The following is a 24,726-nucleotide window of genomic DNA, read 5'->3' as shown; positions in this document are numbered from 1 at the left end:
ATCGTGCACACCATGGAGCATCCCTGATGGCTGTGGAGAGGACCCCAAGCTGACCACACCTCCAGCTATCCCTCATCCATCACCAAATGGGTAAGGGGTTTTCCATGGGTTGGAGTGCATGACGTTTGAACAATAATTGCATGAGCAAAGGCATAGAGAAAAAGACACAATCTGTCAAGTCGTAAATGAAAGCCAAGTTGAAGTTTAAAGTTTCTTTTTCAAATTATATCTATTCAATGACTCAGAAGCCATAGCAAATTCTTTCGGTAAAAGATATTACACTGATGGCTGTTTTAACAGAAGAAATAGAAAGGGAAACCAAACAATCCGACCACACATCAGCTCAAGAGAAGAGAACTACTAGAGGAGCAGGAGCCGGAGCAGGCTTCTCCTGGTTTGAGAGACAGGACACTGAGACACTTCTGATTCTCAAGGGGGATCCATCTGACATCAACCTCTACTGGCACGGCCACATAGGAAGGGGAAGGTAAGAGAAGGCAGAAATAGCTCATCATGTGTATGTGTATGCCACATAAATATCCACACATGTGCACACAAGTAATATAAACATACAAAAATGATGGCCAGTGGCTTCCTCTGGGGAGACATCTGAGCCTGGAGGATGGGGCAGGCAGGGCAAAGCAGGGGAACCACCTTGGCACCTTCCAACCTGCAATCTTTCCTGGTCTACCACTGTGAATATCTTGCATACTGCCAAAACCACGCTCACTGTGCACACTCCACTTCTGCCACCCATCCGGCCATGGATGGTGGATAGGGCCATGCAGATCTGATTTCCACACTGGGCTTGAGGTTATCATCATGCTCGCTGTGGCTCTGTACCCTACAGCCTGTGCCTGCAGAGTCAAGCAGGCAGCTGCAGCGCAGCCTGTTCCTGAGCTGTGAGGAGGAAGATGCTCAGAGTCGTGTTCAGTTAGCAATTGTGCTTCAGAGACAGAGCGGCTGGGAAGCTCTGACCATGGACAGAGTAGTCATGCAGCCAGACACATCATGTGGACTAGGCAGAAACATGGGTGTTCCATCTCTGGCTCCTCTTCCCCATCTGGGAGTGGGCGTGAACACCTAGGGGGTGCCATGTATGAGGGTCCTTGTCCACCACTGTCACTCTGCAGAAGTCCTGGCCGACACTGTCCCCAGAGGACAGAGGGCTGGTGCTTACATCTGAAGGAGCAGCCATTCTTAGTAGCTCAAGATGTAGGCAAGCGTGACAAGCATGCGACCCTGGTGTCGTCATGGCTTCCTCCTGTCACTGTATTGCAGAACTGAACTTCCACACACACCCTTCCTTTCACACAGAAGCCAGACATGCTAATCACAGGGCTCCAGCACAATCATCCACAGCCACAACCAAGACACATCCCTAGGGCCTGGCCAAACCATCTACCCAATCCTTTCAAGACTGGCCTGGAAGAGAGTAGATTATAACTCAGAAGAAGAGTTCTTGTCCAGGATGTGTGAGGTCTGGGGTTGGATCCCCAGTATTGACAAAAATAGAAAGAAAGGAAGGGAAGAAAAAAGGAAGGAGAAGAGGGAGAATGGGGAGAGGCAGACAGGTTCACCTTGGGAGGAGCTATCAGCTTTCTATCCAGCTGGATAATTAATCTAAGTCACGAAACTAAATTTAAGGAAATGGGAAAACTTCCTCACCTATGAGGCCAAACCTTGCTGCTGAGAACATCAAAATTTCTAGAGTTTGTGTCTTCGAGATGGCTCAGTGATAAAGGCTAACCTCTACAAGCCCAGAATGCTATAAACAGAGAATGCTACACACACACACACACACACACACACGATAGATCAATCGATCGATCGATCGATCGATGGACGGACAGACGGACGGACGGACAGACAGACGGACAGACAGACAGGTAGATAGATAGAGAGATAGATAGATAGATAGATAGATAGATAGATAGATAGATAGATAGATAGATAGATAGATGATAGCTGGATGGATGGATGGATGGATGGATGGATGGACAGATAGATGTGATTAATTTTGGAAAGACTTCTAGAACTCTGGGGTCATGCCTGAAGCTCATTCCTTTGCATAGTGTGAAGAAGACCTAGGCACAGGTCTCTGTTCTGACTCCACACTGGGTAACCTGCCTCTACCTTCCACAGAGCAGGTCCGGCAAGTCGCCACATGACCATCCTACAGACAAGTGAAGAAAGAACACATGGATGAGAGAAATGACCATTTGCTTTGTGACCCCCCCACCCACAAGGGTAAAAATTGCATTAAAAAGTGCACAAAACAGATGAACCTTGGTGTTAACCTTGAGTCAGTCTGCCTATACTTCCCCACCCTGTTACCCTTTCTCTCCTGCCCAAAGTGGGTAGGTATTTAATGGTCTAAAGAGTCAAGTGGACAGAACTTCGTTGCTCTGAGGTATAAAACACGTGCAAGGCCATTCAGTTAACAGTAGCTGTAGTTTTGCTTCTTCACACCCTCCAGATTCACTGTCATTGACATTGGCCTTGGGGTAGGACAAAACCTGATACTTCTGTGCCTTCTTTAGGCACCTGGCAACGGAACATGTTTTCAACCCAGTAAGATCCCAGCTTGCTGTCCAAAAGCAAAGGACTCACTATGGAGATGTGGTTAGTTAGGTCATTGGCCAAGCTATTGTACTCAGACCCACCTACCTGAGAGGTCAAGGTTACAAGCTCCCATAGTGGGATATTGTGGGATATCTCTGGAGACCAGTCCTCATCCTAAACATAACTAGCAAGACTCAGGTGTAGTCAGAGAGGCAAAGCACATCCCTGCCATTCATTGCACCTTGTAAAAGACTCCAGTTTTGAGTTCAGTCTAGATACCCTGGGTATAGGAGACAAACGTTTGTTTAGGGGCTTATAGACAGGTATGAGGCTCTTAGTTTGCCTCCCCTGCAAAGAAAGGGGACAGGCAAAGGTTTGGACTGAAGTATATGCAAGCGTGAATAACCATAGCAGGAGGTCTAGGCTGTCCAAGGGACTGTGATGACAGACAGAACCAGAAAGAAGCGTGGAGATGGAGCAGCAAGAGGCAGCTCTTGGGAGAAAGAATCAGTGTCCTAAGAATTCCCACACCAGAGTTGGCCAGGGAGGGCCTCAGGACCCCTGTCCTTGTATTTTGCATGCAACCCTCATATGCAGGATGAGGAAAAGTGAGGCATGCATAAGTGGAATTGACTCCTGCCCACTGTGACCCAGCCCAAAGCAGACCCAGGTATGGAAAGAGAAAAGCCAAGCATGAAGGGAAGTTCGATGCTCTGATTACGGCTACGGACTTCACATATTTAATTACTGAACTGAGACCTATTTTGTGAGTGGAAGTGAGTGGATGAGATTTTACTACCCAAGAACGAGCCACAAGCCATTTGGTTTGGACTTTATCCAACATGTCATAAAGAGCAAGCTGTACGGAACAAGGCAGGGTGGACTTTGCAAGAAAGAAGCAAGGCTGGGTATGCCTCTGCCCAACATGCTCTGTGTTTACAATACAGTGGCCATGGAAAAAGACATGCATGCATCTTCTGAGAATATGCAAATTAATATCCATGGCCAAACAAGTCAGTAGAACTGGCAACAAGGCCAGGAGTCTGTTTTGCTATTCTTGAACAAAGAAAGCATAAGGAGGTGGTTTATCCCCCACCTCCTTATCTTAGAAAGGCACACTGAAGCCTTTATTTTACTGGAAACAGTTGATCTTTGGAAAGATCAGATTTTAAAGGCTAGCCTTGGAGATTCATGGGTTTATATTGGTCCTCTTGAGTGCTTCTTGGAGAAAATATTTCTGATGATCATTTTAAAGCCCTTCATGGCCGACACGTAGCCCCTGAACACCTGTGACAAATGTCTGCCCCTTGCCCTATGCAGTCTCCTTAATCGCCAACTCTTTTTAAGAGCCATTGATTTTGCAGCCCCTGTGGAGGTGCCTGGAGGAAGCTCCTTGGGCCCCCAGACATAACTGGGTCTGTGCCTCAGCCGTTCCACTGTGGAAGTGCTTACTCTACAGCTCTCCGTGGGCCGCTCGTGGGGTCTACTCTGACATGCGTAAGTACTCTTTGCTTTGGGCCTCTCCACAGACTCGGATGATGCCATCGTAAAGGACTCCCTGAAGTGGCAGAGAGAGCTGCTTTATGGAGCAAAATCAACAAGTTGTAAGACTTCAAGTCCCCCCTGTACCTGGGGGAGTGCAGGATGCATTTCCACCCGGGAGCAAGGCACGATGGAAAATGCCCTCCCTGCAATCCGTCTATTGATCAAGCCTGACACTGATTTGAAGGCTCCCCGTTGGCCTCTACTTTGATTTTTCTTCTTGGCAATGTTGAGGCCCAGGAGAAATGGGATGATGGCAGGATAGTCTGTGAGCACAGTGTCAGAGCTGTGGAAGTCACGGGAAATGGCAGGTGTTGGCTTACTGCTCCCAGGATTCTGCACAGTGCCCCTTGGTGGTGCAGAGAGGTAAGGGAAGGGTGCTTCCTGAGGGCTGGAACAGCTGGCCAGTGAAGAGAGACTGGGTTCCTCAGAACCCTTGGAGGTGCAGCCAAAATCAAATCTGGAGTTCAGGGACCAGGGCAATGGAAGTAGGGGACAGAACTGTCCCGATGCACAGCCCCAGGAGCAAGACAAGGAGTTTACCACCTGACTGGAGAACCCATTTCAGGATGCATAGACCAAGCATAAGATCTGCCAGGAAGGCTTGGATCCCAATGATAGATAGCCACACTAGCACTATGCTCAGAGATCTCCTCCCAGGGAGGGAATGACAAGATAGCAACCACCATTCAGTGGAGCCACTGCCAAGCTCCATGGAAGCCCTACAGTCAAGTCAGCTAAAGGACACGCTTGGGCTCCTGGTGTCTGCCTGTGAGATGATCCCTCAGCCGTTCTAGTTCCTGACTCTCCAGCTTGGCTCCAGGGACCTCACAAAGTTCCACAAAACTGAAGATCATCTTCATGGCAACACAAATCACTTCAGAGTCCTCCTAAATTTTTCACAGGCTGTGATTTCAGAGTTGACAAGCAACAGCGAGAATTGATTTTTCCACCCATTTTTATTTCCTTGGAATTTCCTATGCTAATGAGGTGGTAAAACACTCAGACAGGAGGGCAGGGATGAGCTTCCTCAAGGTGTGGAGATCCTGGACTGTTAGACCACCCCGGCCCTGAAGGGTGACCCGAGCCATAATAGACACCAGTTTCTCTATTCCCGCTCAGTTCCACTTGACTTTAGGGGAATCCTACGTCACCGCTGGACAGAATAGCCTATGAGGTCATGGGTCAGTTTCCCCAGAACATTACAGAACCTGAAACAGTCTGGCTGCCTGATGCAGGTAGATCACATGAGGCTGTGGATGCAGGAGCATTATCCATAACAGTGCCAGATATATGAAGAAGATGGTGGGACAGGAGGAAGAGGAGGGGCCTGAGGTACATTTAGGCTCTTTGATGGCGCAGTATATGACAAGCAGGTTTCAGCATCCTTGAAAGTATTGGACAATGCTATAAGTCCCCCAGAAAACTGTTCCAAGGCCACCAGAGCTCTGTAGCCACCCACTCCAGATGCGGTCTGTGACCTGCTATGCCCAGAAGGGACAGCATGTACATTCTGAATCCAGACAATGACCACAGAGCCAGTTTCCATGAAAACAAAGGTCCATACACACAGTCATTCATGTATATATTCACACAAGTTCTTATGCAGAAGCATATGTACATACAGGTGTACACACAGAAACAAGTATAGATACTCAGGTACACAGGCATATGTGCACACACAGGTATACACACATACAGGCACATGTACATATATGCAGACATGTATGCACACATACACACTCATGGACACAATTGTTAGGTTTCAGCTTCACAGACGAAGGAGATATCCCTTTTCCTTTTAGGATCCACACCAGGGCAACACAGTCCTCCAGACCCTGCTCCAATCAGTTCCTACTTATTTTTTTATCTGTAGATGTGTTCCAAGGTTGGTGGCCATTTTTGTTTTTAATCTTTCAGCCTCTACATTCTTAGGCAGTTATAAAACCTCTCCCTTCTTTTTGGTCCCAGGGTGTTTTCAAACTTCCTGTAACAATAGCTGCTTCACAAGGGCCACAGATCACTCCAGTGTGTTTACTTGGTTGTCTGCAGAGTGAGACCCACAGCTCACACGCACACGATCACAGCACAAGAGACTCTGAGGATGGTTACATCCTCAGAGGATGGGGTCTCCTCAGGGTGGGAGGGGGGGGACCGGATGCTGATGGCTGGTGTTTTGACCATTTGCACCTCCAGGACACAGACTTGCTTGGTAAAGATGGTATGTTAAAGCAGGATGAGAGCACAGTTGAAATTCCCAGCAGCTTAGTGGGGACACGGACACTGTGAGCCCCCCCCCCCCGACAGCACTACACTGCCTTCTCCACAGAGCACTGCCAACCTTTCTCACTGCCTTCCCCTCTATCCACTGTTTATCCGCTATCCACTCGCCCCAGACTAGTACATCAGCTCCTGTTTCCAGGGCTCTCTACTGTCCTCCCCTCTGAGCATGCCCAAGTCTGCTGATGCTCCAGCTGTCTGAAAACCACTCAGAGCCAGGCGTGAGATGCCTGCGATCCCACTTATCAAGGCACAGCTAGGGGGAGTGAGAGACATTCAGGCGGGAATTTATGCCTCCTTTATCTAAGCCCATCTCAAGGGCCCCTGGGATCCTCGGGCCCCATCAGAGGTGTCCATCACATCACAAATGCTCCGGGGATGCAGACCCTCGCTTGCTACTTCTTGCCTTCATTACGTCAAATCAGAGTCAACAGATGGGACCATGGCACTACACTCCAGAGAGCCACAGACAATCATCGTGGAACAAGAAAACAAAGTGGTGCTAGTAGTTCCGTGGTACCAACTTCATGGACACGAGTGTATGGCGGCTCCTACACACTCACAAGAAGTCTCCACCTGGGTGTTGCCATCCCTAAGATTCCCACTCATATGGCTTTCGCTCTGTCTTTCGGCCCGTGCCCTGTCACTATCAAGGCTTGCTGTCAGTACCCATCCCTGCCTCCCTCCATCACAAGCCAAGCAGACAGTCACACTGAGGGCCCTGAGAGCTGGAAATGTGAGCCAGGTCCAGTCAGAGAAAGGAGACATTGCATATTGTATGTTATATAATATATTACAAATATAAAAAAACATAAGCAAGCATTAATGCCATATTGAAGACTTTTTCATTTTTTGAGGTTATAACATAAATATATCATTTCCTGTCCCTTTACACCCTCCAAACATTGTCTCATTTTCACTAACATGTTGTCATACACACACTCACACACACACACACACACACACACACACACACACACACACACACTCCTAAAGGCATCTAAGAATTGCCTAGAGTAGCAGCAATAATTTCCGGGGAAGAACACTCCAACTGATACCAAATAGCCAGTCCCTGAAAACACCGAGGACTTTTTAAGTCTCTTGTCTACCACCCACTATGAGCATACAGAGGATATGAGGCTTTGAGAGGGGTTGGTGCTAGTCTAAAGGTGCATTTTGACAAGGTTAAAACTAAGCGTGACTGTCCTAGCCTTCAAATACTGGCATTCGTCACTTCATATTTTAGGACTCTCTTAAATTACCTTTTCTATATAACCTTTGGTTAAATATAGAAGAGAAAGGCATGATTAAATATATCCATTTTCTAAATTGCATCATTAAATTTTACCAAATAGGAACATTTTATAAGAATAGGTCTCAATATTAAAGCAATTGTAACACAAGAGAGAGATTTGTTGCATCTCTAGCATGGGATAAGTATAAGTAGAGGGTGGATCCCAGCTTAAGTTACGCCATTTCCTCCCAGGATGACGGTGTTGCTGGGTGTCTGCGGTGTGTGCTGTGTTCAGAAACACACCCTCTTGTCACTCCGTCCTTGTGATTTGAGAGCTTCGGACCTCAGGCTGGGAAAGGTGTGTTCTCCAGCACTGGACCTGAGCTCATAACCCTGAGGCCTCGAGACCTACAGCTCTCTGGCCACCAAGGGAGAGAGTCCCACAGGTCTTTGCCAGGACGTGGAGGAAGGGGAGTGGCAGGATAAGGAGAAGAAAGGAGAGCTGCAGCTGGATCCAATGAGAGATGCCTGTCTCTGCCTATCTGATCTGAAAAGTCAGCCGACAGGCTGGGACAGTAGCTACCCCTTCCAGAGAGAGATCTGGGCAAAGTCAGACGGGCCAAGTGTCAAAGCCCAACTCAGCCACTCAGCAGCCGTGAAGGATAGCTGCTTTTCTTCTCAGAGTTCCCATTTCTCCTACCACAAAACAGGATGATGCCTCTGGACCAAGATGCTAAGTCCGCAGTGCCATATGATACACAATACGATGGGTGTTCTTGATACAGGGTTCCAGTGCCTATTGGACCAAAAAAACCTATTCGACCTTGTCTTAAACACCCCAAGGCCAGTATCTTTGTGGTCTTGTTTCTCCTGGGGGCCTCATACAGGGAGAACTTCAATAAGTTGATAGAGTAGAAGAAGCAAACACCTAAACACAACTCAGACATCAATCGGGATTTATGATTAATTCATCCTAGGGCACTGTGTTTGCATGATTTAAATGAACAGATACTTAGGCAGCCTGAGCCCAATGCACAAGAGTACTTACTGTGTTGGCAGCCCCACGTGATCGGATCCAAAGGTGATTTCAGAGGAACACTGGGCTCCCTGTGCAAGTTCGGCGAGCAGCTTTTGATTTCCAGACCTGCTGCCTGCGCATGTGCCTGCCGCTCTCCTCCGGAGAGCTCCGATTGAGTCAGCGCTGACTTCTGCAGGACTAATCAACATGGAAATGCAATCCTCACCTAACTGATTTATTCTCGCACTTAGATGTAATAAAATTAATAGCGCAGTTCTCGGCTCAGCTGATGAAATTAACTCAGACTTTCTTAACCAACTTCTTCAGTTATTTTCTCTATTTTCAAAAGGCAAGCTATCCCAGTCATTCGATACAAATGGCTTTAATTAGCTTAAGGCAAACATAACCTTTAAAGAATGCAGGCTGGGGATCGTGGGTCCTGCACGGAAGGAAGGGAACGGTGCTGTGCACACGGATTTCCTTTGTCACATCAGGCCATGCCATCTGATTTGAGCTGGTGTCAAAGCAGACCAACCACCTCTCATTTGGAAGACCAATCTTCTGCCGAAGCATCAAGAAGCCAAGCAAAGTGCATTTGTATGACAAGGACAGTACTTTTCAGAGGATGGGGAGAGGGGCCCAAAGTGGCTGTATCCTTACATTATGAACCACAGCAGGGACTGGATTGCCTTACAGGCTGTAGACATTTTCCAGGGAACTTGCAACTGTAATGCCTATTTCATTTAGTAATACTAAAAATTTAAAGTGATCGGTGCTGACTTACTGACTGCAAAGCACCTGGTAAAACAAGACTCTCTGGAAAACACAGCTCTTCTCCAGGGTCCATCTTTCCAATATTCCATTGCACTGCACCCCAGGGATTCCTCATTCCCTGGATTTCTGGGCCACGAGCTAACACTTGTGTTTGCAATCCTGACATTGAGCTTCCCCTACCCTTCACTGGTTCTCTCTTCTTGCCCTCTGCAGGGTAGAAGCCAATCCCGTTCTTTCCTCACCAGATCTTACTCTCAGGAATCCATCACTGCCCAGAGTCCTTCGTTCCCCCATGAGATTTCATGATGGTGTGTCTACAGAGTGACACCCTTCCCATCTCTGTCACTTTCAGCACCCCAGCCCCACTCCTCAATACGAACTGGGGACCTGATCTCCCTAGGACTCTGGACCACATGGAGGGCAGTATGTTGACTACAGAGCAGATTAAAATCATTGGCCACTGTGTGTTCTTCTTTTTCAGAAGACAGAAACCTGTCCATAGCTCCACTTTACAGATGAGGCTCAGTCACCTTGAACTGGTTATGCCCACAAGTGATAGGAAGAGCGAATTGCCCTGGGACCCACCCCACTGCTCCTTTGTGTCTCCTTGGCTCAGGTTCTGGGGACTTACTTCCATTTCTGCCTGGCAAAGCCCTCCTCTTCTCAACATAAACTCCCACTCCCACACCCCCTCAAAGTCTGCTGCCCAGGCCGCCTCAATGAACAAGGTTCTTACTGCCAGGGTGATTTTAAACACGGTTTGCACATTTCCATCCTCGTGCGTCACACGTGAAGGACCCACCTCGTGTCTGTGAGCTCTGGAAACTGAAGTCATGTCTCATAATGCTAAATCAATTATAAATCAGCTGTGTGATTGACACACATTAATCACACATTAATTGCCCAATAAATGCCATGTAGCTGACTACATGAAGACCACAGTGAATGACCTGCTATCCACGGGAAGGGACAAATGGGCTTGTCATCTGCCCTTCCTGCTTCTCCTGTAGAAAACAATCAAATGAAGGAGAAGCGAGCCAGAAATTAAACAAGCAGAAAGACACAGTGTCCAGCAAGAGCCAGGACAACTGGTGTGGGAATTCTGCTACCAGAGCAAAGCTACAGTCGCATAAAGATCTCCGCAGTGAATGGCAGGCAGGGGCCGATGGCGGGGGGGGGGGGCACACCACCTTCAGATGAGAACTGGATGCCACAGCATTCAATCCGAGAGCACAGCAAGGGAGGGTTGTCACCCATTCTGAGGTGCGAATGGACAGCCATACCAGCAGTGGAAATAAGGATAGCTGTGGAAGCCAGATCAACAGGGTCACGAGGGCTCATAGAAGAGAGAAGAAATCAGGCCTATTCAGAGCCTCCACATTATTAGAGACCAGAGAGGATGCTCTTCCCACCAGGCAAGAGTGCAATGTTAGCACCGAGGATCATTGAGGACCGTGGGTTCTCAGATTTTTTTGGATATATACACTGTGATAGTCACATGTGCCTGTATATATATTTATGTCTCCCATGGTCCAGCTGATCTAGAGTCAAGAGGTCTGCCCTACCTCAAGTCTTTCCTCTGTGTTCTATTATCTTGAACCTCAGGATGCATGTCTCTGGACCAGCAGGAAACATTCTGTCTGGTGGTCCACTCCTGACACCCGGGAGCTGACACTTAGAACTGAGTCCCTACCCTGAGCTCAGAGGGGCATTAGCAAAGACATGCCTGTTTCTCTGTACCACACTTCATCCTTCCTGACTCCATCATGAGAAACTCAGGCTTAGGACATTTGCTGCATCCGGATGAAGAATATCCCTGGGTCTCCTTGAGGTCTTGAGTTTGCAAAATCTTGATGCCTCCTCCACTATCCACAGTCACAGCCTAAGTAAAGGGTCAGACCTCTGCATTCTGTGAGGCTCCGGTGCCAACCCAGCAAGTTCTGTGTCCAGCAGCTTTGGAAGGACTTAGCCCCACCATTTAAGAGGGGAAAAGGAACAGGCGGGCGTCATCAGAGGTATGCACTCTGTGCTCTTCCCCTGACCCCGAGGTTTGGGGCCTGATTCCTGTCATCAAAGGGTCCCTTTGGGCATGAGTGGAATGCATTATCTCCATCCCAAATCACTCTTTACTTCCTGATTAGCAGCCTCCTCCTTTGGTCCCTGGCATACTTCCAGGGCAAGGGGTGGCAAGGACTTTGCCATTCCTTGCCTCCTCTGGTACAATTAGAGCGATGCGTGTGCCTGCTTTTGACAAGAAGATGGAGGGCTTCAGCACCATGGTGGCTAATTGGTGGTGTTATTTATGTGTTTCAAATGCCTGTGACGTTTCCTGGCTGTTTCTGTTACAATTAGTCTCATCGATGGCGAGGTTTATGAGTTGAGATAGCGGGGATTCAAGTACTGCCTAACAGAATGGAACACAATGAAAATGAGTGTGCCCTGCTGGCCTCAACTCAAAGCACCGAGGGAACGGGCGTCCAAGTTTGACAGGGAGATCATGGGTCCTTCTTTCCAGCAAGCGCCATTAGCAAATCCAGGCCAGGAACTCAAATCCAAGGCCTACAGTGGACAGGAAGAAAATACAGAAACCCACGGCATGTATCCACAGAGGCGATTTTACTTTGTCACAGTCCCAACTGTTGAATCAGTGACCCAGCAACAAAGATGAACTCTGTACTTCATTTGTTCCTTGTTCCAACAAAGGGCAGCAATGTCAACTGCGTTAATTCTGGGCTCGTCTAGAAAATTCTAAAAGCAATTTATACAAGTAATTCAATGGTTTTGATTTTGTTTTTTAAAGATGGGTTAATAAACAATATACCTTCATGACTGCACACTTTAAATGAACTTAAACTGGTGTCATCTTATATTCATGATTTAAATTTCAAAATGTAGAGACTGATCAGCAAGGACCCATTCCCGTCCACTCACACCCAGCTACACAACTCTCAGGACAAGGTAAATTTCACCACTAATTATATGGGTTTATAGATGCTTCATTTATTTACAGCAATATTGAGTTTGTATTTGCCTTTGGTTTCTCCTGTTCACTAATGCACCATGACATGCATATACTTTGAATATTCTTTTAAAATGCAATGTCTTTGGGATCCAGGTAAATAAAACCCTCATCATCCTTTTCTCTTTCTCATCGTGTGTGTGTGTGTGTGTGTGTGTGTATGTGTGTGTGTGTGTGTTGTGTGGGGATGTCAATCTCAGGGGTTGTCCCTCTCCTTCTACCCTGTTTAGCCCATGGTCTCTTCTTGTTTACCACTGCAGAACAAATCTAGCCCTTGAGTCTCCATGTTTCTGCCTAGCTCCACCTCCCTCACAGTAAGCCTTCTGGCATTACCCACCTTGGCTTTTGTGTTGTGGGATGATGGTCTGTAGTCTGTCAATTATATTTTAAATAAACGCTGATTGGCCAGTAGCCAGGCAGGAAGTATAGGCAGGACAAACAGACAGGAAGTAGAGGTGGGTCAAGGAAAACAGGAGAATTCTGGGAAGAGGACATAGTCCAGGTCCAGACACAGAAGAAGCAAGGGGTGACTGCCTTGCTGAAAAAGGTACCGAGCCATGTGGCTAACATATACTAAAATAATGGGCTAATATAAGTTATAAGAGTTAATAAGAAGCCTGAGCTAATAGGCCAATCAGTTTATAGTTGATATAGACCTCTGTGTGATTTCTTTGGGACTTAATGTTTGCGGGAAACCCTGACAACACTTTTGCATCTGTATTTTTATGGATTTGGGAACCTGAGCTCATGTCCTCATTCTTATACAGGAAGTTCTTTATCCCGAGTCATCTCTCCAGCCCTGACATCACTATCCTTATTGACTCAATACACACCGTATTACATTTTAGTCTGTATGTCACCATCATGTATGTATGACATCCATGAATGTCATTTTCAAAACTCACAGAATTTTTGCAAAGAGCAGCTCTGAACACTCTGACTGACTAAACATTCCAAGGGAACTTCTGTGAAGATAAGCCCTCAGAAGAGGTAGGGTCAGTCTAGGTGATACCCTGGACTAGTCCCTAAGATACCTCTCACTGGGGTGCTCTTTCCTTTGCCCCAGAGACAAGGGACAAACACTGTGAGTCCTGTCCCTGTAGCCAGACAATGGCATTGGGAATGCCTTTGAGCTCCCAGGCCAGGACATCCGTGCATGTGCTTCTGTGAGTTCCCTATTCTCACTTCCTGCCCATCTTCCTCATGGATTCTGGACCTATCTGTCTCACAGATTTCACCTGTCTATGAATTCTGGGAGTTACAATACTGACTGATCTGGCAAGATATGCCTGTTGGAGCAATGGTGGCACAAACATCACGGGAATAACCAAATGGTTTCAAATTGAATGTTATTGGATGAGGATTGATTAAATTTCACAGAATGAAACTCATATATGGCACCATTATCAGGACAAGAAATTGTGGCTAGAGAGGCCCATTGGACCTAGGGTAGAATCTACTACTATTTTTGTAGGCTAAATAAACATAATATTAAGCTGATTCTTAATTACTTATCATTATACCCATAGATTGCATCTCTCAATCCTCACCCGAGAAGCTTCTATTTGCAGTAGATGATGATTAGTACAGAGATCCATAGTGCAAAGAAGAAGACTGTGGAATCCTCTGCCCTAAACAGGACACCTCCTTTCAAGGTTAAGGGATGATTGCAAAAGAGGGTGTGGAAAGAGTGTAACAGCCAGAGGCAGCCATGGCTACAAGGAAACTGTAATTGGAACACAACTGGGCAGCTGCATATGTGAACTCACAGCATATGACATCATGCACAAGCCTCCTGCAAGCACAAGAGAGACCAAATCCTAGCATGCAGAGGGGAGGTGGGTATGGAATTCTACCCCTAGTTAAGGAACTGCTTGCCATTGATAGCTGCTGGGGGAAGGAGAGTCGGTTTACTTTAGGGGTAAGCTGCTAAGCTGCTAAACTGACCATGCTCCAGGGGAAGGCCACACATACAAATGTGTATGAGACGTACACATGGGTTTGACTGATAAAAACAAGGACACAAAGTTGGGCGGTTAGGGAAAGGGAGGGGATCTGGATCTGGGAGGAGCTGGAAGAGGACTGAATAAGATCATGACACATCATACAGAATTCTCAAAGAACTAATAAAAAGGAAGGAAAATAATAATTAAATACCACAAATATCAGACTCTGCAGAAAAATGAAAGACTTATGTTAAAGTATGTCTAAGTCATTTTCACCCGCATTTTTCTGTGCTGCATATTACTCAAACAGTGCTGCACTGGAAAACCATTTTGAAGCTTCCTTTTCTGTGAATGGAAGCCTACGTTTCTCCTGAGGCATCAGGAATGAAATCACCCATCAGCCTCCATATCCAGTGTCATGCTGTCGGCATAGACACACGCAGGGAGCTTTGCTGTAGGTCGCAGGCCTCTGCTTGTCATATCTACAGATCACCATGGGAACCACGGTATGTGTAAGGCTGTGGCCCTGTAGATGTCTTACTGCCCAGTGTGCTCCCACAGGTGAGAGCTCAGATTTGGCCGGTGTGAGTTATCGACATGCAGGTAAGTAGAGACACAAATATGAGGACAAAAGAGAATATTCAATTCTAGGTGTTCAGGAGAAGGACTCCTGAAATGACACCAGAGCCTAAACTCAGAAAGAAAATGAGGAGGAGAGGAGAGAAGAAGGGGAAGAAAGGAGAGAGGGAGGTGGGAAAAAGGGGAAACAGAAGAAGAAAGGGGGCATACTGAGTCACTGCTTAAATATGCCATATTCAGTGACAGGAGGGAGTTTTCATGCACCATCGTCCACCCCTGCACAGGTTACCCACGTGGCCCTATGTCCCCCTACTCCCACAGTGCCAGCTCCTTCAGGGTCACGGACATCAGGACCTGCTGCCTAGCCCTGCACTTTCCTTCCATGCACTTTCCTTCCATGTGCGTGGGACCCATGGAAGCCGTGCCTGACTTGGTAGGCTATGCCTTACTGAAAAGTGGCAGTGAACTCCTTACCCCTCCCACAGCAGCAGAGCTAAGACTCCCCACTCGTGTCCCCTTGGCTAGACCCAGGCAGGAGGGAAACAGTGATGAAGGCGGACTGTAAAGGCATGTAGCCTCAGTGGGGCGGTGGGGCACCCTAGCCAATTCTCCAGGAGCACATAAGCCTGGGAAAGCAACCCTGGGGGCACTCTAGTGCCTTGGCAGAATCTAAAGGGAGAATCTCAGAGCTTGTGCCTCTAGTGTTTCTAAGGACCCATCCTTGACAACTTAAGACGGTTCCTTTTGCTCGGTATTTTAGCACACACATTCTCTGTGTCAGTGGGCTGTTTTATGGGCACAGTACTAATGGTGCCTAGAGCTTCAACAGAGGCACACACTACGATCTATTGGGCTCTTGTCTGACACACACACACCTTTTTCATCCTTAATCCCTGTTCTAAGTTGTATCCCTTGAATATCTTCGCTGATCATCCTCTGGGGGCCATTAAGGGCCTTCTACACATCCAGGTGTCATTAAGTCTAAGATCTACTGGGCTCTTCTCCAAGTCTTGCTGCCTTTATCTCACTGGCAGGGTTCACAGTGCCTTGGGCTCCCAGTGTACCTGCCAGCATTCCCTGGGGATGAGGAAAGAGCTGAAGGGAGATTTTAAAAAGGACTCCCAAGGGTCAGGCCATGTGGAGCGGACTGGGGGAGACAAGCCTGGTCTGGTGGGAGGGAGGCATAGAGATAGACCGGCTGACAATGTTTCCAGGATACATACAGTGGCTGGTACTGCGAAAGTAAGTCAAGAGTCCCGACTCCAAGTATGTTGTCTAGGGTCTACTCATGCCAGCCGCACAAAGGAGCTCAGAAGGTCTCAGCCCAGCCGCTGCCTGTAAGTGTCCACCCTGGGAGCAGAATGATCCCATCACAAATCAAGAACGTGTGTCTCTACATCAAAGCTATCAGAGAGCAGCTGAGACTGGAGGTGGCAATGTCACCGCAGGGTACACTTCCAGTCCTGTTGTTAAGTAAAAAAGTCATCTCGCAGAAATCAGTGGACTAACAATCTCGAGTTTACAACTCCCCAGGGGTGCAAGGTCCTGGGGATGATCCCAAGCTCTGCAAAACAAACAGCAGCACAAAATCTTGTGTGGGATTGGGGGTGTGGGGTCTTAGTTTCCAGGTACAAGGCCCTGGATTCTGTTCCTAACACCACAGGAAGAAAGGAAGGAAGAAAGGAAGGAAGGAAAGAAGGAAAGATAAAGGGAAGAAAGGAGGGGAGAGGAGGAAAGGGAAAGGGAGGGAAGGGAAGGGAGGGAGGGAATGGAGGGTGAGTGAGTACAAGAGAAGAAAAAACAAATATTCACCTCTATGTGGATATTTGCATGCACATGCAGAAAATTCACTGCCGTCACTACTGTTTCTAAAAGTTTCTTCCACGTTAAGAATAGAGAAGGATCCTATGTGCTTCTAAACTGGGAAGGAGGAATGTATTCTGAGCTGCAGTTTCCATTTTCAAATAAGAGAATGCTTGTTTTTTGTAGCTTAACTAGAAAAAAAAACATTTTGAAAGAATCAAGAATTGATAGACATGGACTAAACAGATTGTATTTACATATCTAGGCACACGTGTGTGCATGCATGTGTGAGTGTATGTGTGTAATGAAAGAGCAAAGGAGAATAGGTATATGGGAGGGTTTGTGGGGAGGCAAGAGGAGAAACTGATGTAATGGCATTACAATCTCAGAAATAAAAAGAATTTAAAAACAAAACAAAAGATATGTCAGCTATCTCGAGACTGGCAGGCAAGCCCTTGGCATGAGGAAGACTGGAGTGGAGGAGCTTATTCCAGTCTGCAGATTTGATGGCAAGAGGATCAAGGCTACAAGTCTGGTTTGCCTGGTTCATCCCATGTTAATCAGGAGCACTACTCACAATTCCTGAACCTAGAACATTATCCTTCAGATCATTCTCTTTTTTAAAGCCATGCCAGGGAGCTGGGGTATCCTGTGGTCACCTTACAGCTAGGTGAAAACTGCTTGCCTGGAGTGGCAAGCCTTGAATCCCCTGAGACTGGGGGAGGGGATGATTGTGTTGCTGTGTTTCAGGACTCATTCCAGCTATAGCCCTACAACTCAGAAAAGGTGGGGACTCTGAATAGACAGCCACCTGTCTCCACAGCAGCACTGTGGGGACAGGGTGTGGTTCACTGAGCAAACAACACCATGTTGGTAGAACCAAGGAAGAGAGTCAGTGTGACAGTTGCCTCCTGCCAGGCGATTTTCAACTCACTGGATTCATGTCTCAGAAACCCAGCCGTCTTTGCTGGGCTCTTGCACCAGGGTCCTAAGAGGCCTCTTGGATATCAGTGGGCTCAAACGATGGGCAGGCATCTAGGACGGCTCCAGGGAGGAGCAGAATTATCAGCTGGGCAATGTGGTCCTCACACAGCTGGCGATTTTGCTAGAGAATTATAGCTTCTTCTCTTAATTATAGTCACTTGATTGGATCATGTGGCTCTTGGGATCACTTACCTAGATTGAGTTCCAGAAGACTGCAGTGAAAAGGGCTGTAGCTAAAGATGCCTTTTCAAAACCTGACTTTATTTATTATTTATTTATTTATTTATTATATATACAGTGTTCTGTCTGCATGTATTTTTGCAGGCCAGAATAGGCACCATATCTCGATATAGATGGTTGTGAGCCATCAGGTGGTTTCTTAGAGTTGAACTCAGGACCTCTGGAAGAGCAGCCAGTGCTCTTAGCTGCTGAGTCATCTCTCCAACCCCCAAACCTGACTTTCTATTCAGCTGTATCAAGCTTAATATCATTTTTCTCTAAGCTGTCCCCATCATTGCTGTCCAGGCCTTGGAAGTACAGGGTGCTCAGCTCTGGGTATGCATGTGCAGAGGGCCTTGGGGGACAGCTCCTCTGGGTGATTTTCATGTCTGCAGGATGAGAACCGGTGTAGGGATGGTGCGTAGCCAGAGAAAAGTGTTGACCCTGACCTTAACCCAAACTCACTATTACAGGCTCAAAGACTGTCTAGACACAATATACAATGAAAGTAAAGCTAGGGTACCCAGGGCTCACAAACCTCTATTAAGGGAAGTGTGTGATTTGCACAGCTTAACAGAGCTGCAAAGTTACACTCTAGCAGTTCCAGGTAGAGAACAAGGGTTTGTTTCTGTTTGGTTTGGGTTCCTGTTGCTGTGAAGAAACCATGGCCATGGCAACTCTTTATAAAGGAAAACATTTAAATGGGGCTGGCTTACAGTTCAGAGGTTTAACGCATTGTCATCATGGTAGAAAGAATGGAGGGATGCAGGCAGGCATGGTGTTGGAGAGGTAGCCACAAGTCTTACACCCTGCTCAGCAGACAGCAGGAAGAGAGTGACACTGGTGTGGGTGGTCCTTCTGTCTGTGTGCTGCTTTTATTGGTTAATGAATAAAGAAGCCGCTTGGGCCTATGACAGGGCAGAATAAAGTAAGGCAGGAATTCCCAGCAGATGGAGGAGGAAAGAAGGCGGAGTCAGAGAGATGCCATGTAGCCACCAGAAGAGACAGATGCCAGGGAAGCTTACCAGTAAATCATGAGCCTTGTGGTAAAATATAAAAAAATAGAAATGGGTTAATTAATTTCTATTAAAAGCCAGAGAGCTTATGCTAAGATTTATTCTTCGTACTTTTCAGAGCACAGGATTCCTCAAGAGAGCACACCCTTCTTCCTGCCTTGATAGAGGATTCCTTCCATCAGTCCCCCGAAATACACACACACTCCAATCAGGCTCCAAAGGGGACAAGTCAGTAATCAGCTTGCAGCCCGTGAACAGGAGCCCCATTGCATACACACTAGATGGCTGTTCTGTCCCCAGCATAAGGCACTGGCCAGAGGCATTCACTTCTATGAGCTTCCCAAAACAAATCATCACAAAACTGAAGTCTTAGGACAGTAGGACTCGGGTCCCTGTGGCTTGGAGGCCCAAGGTGTAATTCCCAGACTTGAGCTGGGTAATCTTCCCGTGAGCACCTGGGAGTAGGCCTTTGCCTCTTCTGCTTTTTTATGGCTTGTGGTATTTCCTGGTGGCAGCATGGCTCCAGTCGGCCTCCATCATCACATGGCCATGGCCAGTGTCCTCTCCTCACCAGACATCTAACTAAGATGTCTGCAAAGACCCCATTTCCATCTAAGCCCGAGGTTTTGGGCGGAGTGACTTTGGGGATACTTTGTTCCTGGACAATTGTAAAATACATCGGCATTTGAAAACGGAAAAGCCTGACTCTTGCTTCCTGGTAGGTAAAGTGGATCCCACCAGGGCTTGCATAGAAGTGAAGTCCCATAAGGATATAGTGAGAGAGTCAGTGTTCGGTTGATCCCTGGCTACCTACTCTGTGGAGGACCCTGATTTCGTGACCTCATTCTGTGGAGAGAGAGCTTGACCATCAAAACATGCATCATATCAGGTCCCAGGACAGAGATTCTTCTGCCTGAACTCCAGGGTCCTCCTCATCAGGGAGCTCTGACTCATTTCCAGAATGGGATTAGTTTCTGGTCTCTGTTTCTGGGTCCCCACCCCACCTCCGCTCATTCTGGTCTGCTCTGAGAATCGAGCCAAGCCAGACCAAGCGAACCACATCATAAAATCAAGCCTATCGGCCCTCCATTCAATTCGAACACACCTGGTTTTACTGTCTTTACAGACTGATAACTGGTTCCCTTTAAAAGGGAGAGAAAATGTTAATCTTAACAATTTATTTTTTTTATCCCAACAGCTCTCTTGTGTGGAATGCCATATAATTAAAATTCGAAGTGAAGGTCCATTGTGAAGCAAGAATTAGAGGTGCCGGGCTATTGGCTACGTCATTTACTTCTGAAATAGGGAGCTATGAAATCTAACCTGGTTTTCAATTTCTCCTAATGTCAGAAAAAAAGTGGCAATAAAATCAAAAAGTGAGAGAAAAGGGGAGAAAAAGGCAGGCCCTGGAAACAGCATCCAGAAAACTACATTAGACGTGAGTCATCCTCACAGTGATTTCTCTGGGGAAGTGCCTCATTCTAGCCCATATCTCACACCGTAGAAGTCAGGAACCCACTAACCATTTATTAAGGAAAAGAGTCTTCCCAAGTAGCCTGGAAAGCCAGGTCAGTGCTGGGATGCACACCACTTTTGGTGGCCTCTCCAGCAGAGTGTTGTCACCAGGACCACTGATATGCCTTAAAAAAGCAACAAGCCCCCACCCAGAGAGAGATAGAGAGAGAGAGAGAGACAGACAGACAGACAGACAGACAGACATATGCTGAGCAAGGTAGTCACGGTAAGGAGGCACCATAGACAATCCATCTGTTTCCCCAGAGTCTATACAGCCCAGCCTTGGGCCAGGCACAGCACAGACTCTAGGTGCAGAACCCACACAGGCAGGATGCCCTGGCTCAACTCAGCGAATGTGAAGCAGGATCAGTGGCAGCCGCATTCCCTGTACAGTGACTGCCCTGCCATGATAAGGGAGTGGAGCACAGGTTTCCAGACGCTCCACAGAGAGCTGAGTTCAGTGAAGGACTGGGGACAGTGCAGTCCTGGGCAAGCCAATGCCCCAGGCTTAGAGTCCAAGGTCACCACAGAGACGTCAGTCAGAGGGAGGAGATAGTCTGCCCAGGGAAGATAAGGAGGCCTCTGAGACCAGGTAAGGGGTAGGGGAAGGGAGACAGCTGACCATCTTCCTGCTGCCATTCCATAGCTGACCACTGTCCACAGGGTCTCTCCTTAAAGCTGATTCAGAAATGGTGCAGAAAGCATGTGTGCATGCAAACACACACACACACACACACACACACACACACACACACACACAGACACACACACACACACGTAGAAGCTAAAGACACAGAGATGTCCCCAGTCTCAATCCCCTTACCTCCCCCCTTGAGCTTCTAGTTCCAACACAGTGAGATTTCCTGCCTCCAAAGCAAGGGTTTGTTCTGAGAGATGTGGTCCTTCCCAGCTGCTTTTCAGATGAGCACAGTATCTACGTACTGTTGACTATGTTCACACTCAGACTGTTGACTATGTTCACACTCAGACTGTTGACTATGTTCACACTCAGACTGTTGACTGTGTTCACACTCAGACTGTTGACTGTGTTCACACTCAGACTGTTGACTGTGTTCACACTCAGACTGTTGACTGTGTTCACACTCAGACTGTTGACTATGTTCACACTCAGACTGTTGACTATGTTCACACTCAGACTGTTGACTGTGTTCACACTCAGACTGTTGACTGTGTTCACACTCAGACTGTTGACTATGTTCACACTCAGACTGTTGACTGTGTTCACACTCAGCCCTGGTGGAGAACTGTCTGCTGTGCAGGAGGATGATCCTTCAGGACAGGCTCAGAGTAGAGTTCAAGCCGACTGGTTGCCAATTGCTCATCCTCAGAATTCACCTCAGTGTATGACTTGGAGAGCCTCGTCTTTGGCATCTAGCTAGAGCACAGAGCCAGCTCAACAGTGTCTCTGCCTTGCCTCTGGTCAACTTTTCTAGGGAACAGAACATCTTGGAGTTTGACATCCTTACTAAGCCCGGCTTAAGCCAATAAGCTAGACTCCAGAAAGTCATGAATCACTTAGACAGAAACGTGGACTAAGTTTACTGAGACTCTTTAGTTAATATGAAGGAGAAAGCAGATTCTTTCCTACTGTAATTACTATTTCAAACTGGAGTTTTGTTTCAAAATGCACTAAGAGACCACTGGTAGAATGCTAATGAACGTTTTTAGACACCCATGGCGTGACCAGGGAAATAGTTCTACCATTACAAGTGTGAATATCCCAGATAAATGTTCTTATAAATATAGAATGGGTCGCCTTTGCCCTCTTGGGGCCAGCCACCTCCTCTGCATAATCACCCTGCCTCTCATTCCACAGGACCTGGCAGCTGAGTGCCCATCTGTCTTCCCACCACAGCCACAAGCATCGCCTCAGAGCTGGGCAGCAATTATGCTCCAGAGTTATTTAAGGAGCTATTAAATTAAGTTCTGAAATAGACCGATGTGCAATTGTCTAAATGCATATAATTATTTAAATAACTTTAAGCATAAAGAAGTTTGTATGCTTTTAATATTAATCTTCAGATATAAACACTTCTAAATGCTACTTGTTAATGTATTCTAATGAGGCCTCTCTCAGAACAGCAGCATGGCAGACGTTTTTCACCTAGAAGCTCGTCACTCCTGCATCAGACCACATCTTGCCCCTGTAAATTCACAAGACGAGTCATTCTCATGGAAGTGAGAATTAGAAATCCAGAGGACACATTTCTGAGTTTGATTTAAAAGAAGAAGAAGAAGAAGAAGAAGAAGAAGAAGAAGAAGAAGAAGAAGAAGAAGAAGAAGAAGAAGAAGAAGAAGAAGAAGAAGAAGAAGGAAAGAAAGAAAAAGGTCATATTTTTTCTGCAGAAAGAACATCAATGAGAATAATTACCTAGAGGAAGGAAAAGCCCTACCCAAGCTTCAGACCCTCTCCCTTCTCCTATCATCCCCAAAGCATTGGGGAAAACACTGACAGAAGTCATTTACTCATTCTGCAGCCTGCTGGTAGAGAGGGACATGGCTCGCCCTGCCTATACCAGCTTAGAGACCAAGCTAGCAGCTCCTGGCTCTTCCTCTCTTGTGCTGCCTTCACCTAGGTCACCCTGTACCCCTCCCTGAAGTCCCCTCAGTAACCATAGTCACCTCTGATTGACTGCTGTCTCCAAAGTTCCCCCACAGACATCCAAAGTCAATGCTTATGGGCAGCTTCAAGGAAGAACAAGTCAAGAGCATTATTTGGGGAAAGTCCCAGCAGTGGGACACTAATCATGGTCCTGATGGACCGTGACCCAGCTCTGCCAAATTCCTCAGCCTTCCAGACTGCACAGCAAAGGGACTAAGAAATATCCACCACTGCGCATGATATAAGACCCACGACAAGGCCCAGAAAGTCTCCTAATTCTCTCTCTCTGCCGTCCCCTCTCCTGTCTTCCCTTATCTTCCTTCCTTCATTCTCCTTATCTCCCCCACCCTCTTTCCCCTCCTCCCCATTCTCTTCTCCTCTCCCTCCTTAGTATTCCTTCTTCCTGCTGCTCTGCTCACTACTCCATCATGCCCAGGCTACGAGCATATTTTGCTTATTAGTAATAAATTATATCTGCAGTCAATAACTCATTTTCCAAAAATTAATTTGGGACTGACAGCGCACAGCCTCCCACATGAAATCGAGTAGGCCTTGCAAACCGCCAAAGCACCAAGTCGTTATTCCATGACGGGACCATTTTCTCATTTTCCTTCAGTCAAGATTTATAGTTTCCAGGAGGCACTGCCATGCACCTTCATGTCTGAATTGAAAGCAAACCTCGGGGACATTGTTCCATCTCTGCTGGGCCTCCACCCTCTGGAGAACCACCTCCAAAGAAGCATTCAGATACTGGCACCCTAAACATCTGGGGATGCTTGTGTGGCAGAAGGGCAAGAAGACAGCAAGCCCTCTGCCCATGGTTGCCACCAAGAGGCCAGCACAGCCTCCAGGGGCCAGGAACCACTTTGGGACCACGGGAAGCCAGAGGTGGAGCTTATGCTGCAGTAGATGGAAGATCTTCAGATCCAGAAGGTGCATGCTGAGTTCAGTTCTACTAAATCTACTACCACACCAAAGCTTCATGCTGTGGATTCTTCCTGGTGTCCTGGGCCCGGACTGTATCAGGAACTATATTAGCTAGAACGTCTTCCATTTAATAAGTCCCCACACAAATAATGTCCCCTGCACAGGACTTCTTTTGTCAGCTCCCAAAATGAGTCCAGGGAACACCAAGTCTGAGCTGAAAGAACTAGATACACAGTCAAAGAAGGATGAACAAACAGACAAAGAGAAGATGAAGAAGGACAAGAGGCTTCTCTCTTCAGACAGCCATGTCTGCTACCATGGAGAACACCAAGTGGCTCAGAGGACAAGAAGCAGATACAGAGCACCAGAGAGGCACAGCCCATGACTCTGATGGGAGAGTCATGAGTCAGAGCCGTAAAGCTCCCAGGTCACTAGATCACCGGGTCCCTAAGCAAAGTCCTTACTTTACTGTTGCTGAGAAGACCTGTGGCTCCCTAGGTAGATTTCTCAAATAAATGGTCTAAGGTTTGTGTGACACACATCTGGGAAAACATTCCCTCTGTGGTGCATGCAAAGAAAGAAGCAAAAGGAAACTTTTTTCCCCCTCCAGCTATGTGGTCTCTGAAGTAATGCATAGTCTCGGGGTACCTCAGCTGCCCAACCTAGAGAGACCATGACCAGA

General features: G+C 47.1%; 1 protein-coding gene across 1 annotated transcript in view; it reads right to left on the bottom strand.

The window, feature by feature from the left end:
* Positions 1-24,726, bottom strand: part of Tcerg1l (transcription elongation regulator 1 like) — a 189,685-nt gene that overhangs the window by 73,271 nt on the left and 91,688 nt on the right. The window lies entirely within an intron of this gene.

The sequence above is a fragment of the Myodes glareolus genome, chromosome 7 (assembly GCF_982192425.1).
Source record: "Myodes glareolus chromosome 7, mMyoGla1.1, whole genome shotgun sequence".
Classification (NCBI taxonomy): Eukaryota; Metazoa; Chordata; class Mammalia; order Rodentia; family Cricetidae; genus Myodes; species Myodes glareolus.
The sequence above is the reverse complement of the archived record's forward strand: the minus strand, read 5'-3'. Positions and strand labels throughout refer to the sequence as shown.